Here is a 1,230-nt window from a genome sequence, read left to right as displayed (position 1 = left end):
AGAGAGAGAGAGAGAGAGAGAGAGAGAGAGAGAGAGAGAGAGAGAGAAAGAAAGAGAGAAAGGAAGGAACATCACCGTGAGAGAGACACATAGATTGGTTGCCTCCAGAATGCACCCCAACTGGGACTGGGGATCAAGCTGGCAACCAAGGAACATTCCCTTGATCAGGAATCAAACCCTTTGGTTCGCAGGCTGACACTCTAACCAGTGAGCCAAACCAGCCAGGGCATATTCTGCATATAATTTGAAAGTTTTTTCTAGTTAAAACCTAACCCAAAATAGAAAGGATATTTGTTCTTGCAAATAAGAACAGTATAACTCAAATATCTAGAATGTAGTTGTTAAACTTTTTGTGATTTTTTTTAATGGTCTTTGGTAAATCATTCATGCATTTTAGGAATTGGGTATCAAAAAGAGTTTCTTTTTATTTATTTATTTATTTTTTTAATATATTTTATTGATTTTTTACAGAGAGGAAGGGAGGGGGATAGAGAGTTATAAACATCAATGAGAGAGAGAAACATCAATCAGCTGCCTCCTGCACACCCCCCACTGGGGATGTGCCCGCAACGAAGGTACATGCCCTTGACCGGAATCCTTCAGTCCGCAGGCCGACGCTCTATTCACAGAGCCAAACCGGTTACGGCAAAAAGAGTTTCTTTTTAAAAAAAATATATTTTTATTGATTTCAGAAAGAAAAGGAGAGGGAGGAAGAGAGATAGAAACATCACTGATGAGAGAAAATAATTGATCGGTTGCCTCCTGAATGCTCCGAATTGGGGACTGAGCTCGCAACCTGGGCATGTGCTCCGACCGGAATCAAATCCGGGACCCTTCAGTCCAGAAGCTGGCGCTCTATCCATTGAGTCAGACCAGCTAGGGCAAGAAGAGTTTCTTTAAAAAGAAGCAAAATACTCTGCCTTGAAGTTTTCAGACATACTTATTTTATAGTCTTGCTTTTTTTAATTGGTTTGACCCTTTTCTTTTTTAAATCACCTAACTCTGAAGAGATAAAAAAAACCCAACAGTAAAATTATTTACTAAAAATGTTCAATAAACTAAAATAGTAGTAAAAAATAGTTCACTAATATTTTTTCTTGTGTATGACTTTTTCAAAAATATTTTTAGATAAAATTTACTATAAAGAAAAACTGTACTTTAAAAAAATCTTTGTTTAGTAAAGAGTAGCTTTACTATAATTATAAAGTGACAATACTGAATGCCATATGT

At 36.6% G+C, this 1,230-nt stretch overlaps 1 protein-coding gene across 2 annotated transcripts in view; it reads left to right on the top strand.

The window, feature by feature from the left end:
- LOC102260650 (histone demethylase UTY-like) overlaps positions 1-1,230 on the top strand; it is a 306,332-nt gene that overhangs the window by 169,330 nt on the left and 135,772 nt on the right. The window lies entirely within an intron of this gene.

The sequence above is a fragment of the Myotis brandtii genome, unplaced genomic scaffold, assembly GCF_000412655.1.
Source record: "Myotis brandtii unplaced genomic scaffold, ASM41265v1 scaffold1052, whole genome shotgun sequence".
NCBI lineage: Eukaryota > Metazoa > Chordata > Mammalia > Chiroptera > Vespertilionidae > Myotis > Myotis brandtii.
This window is presented reverse-complemented; position numbering and strand designations above follow the sequence as displayed.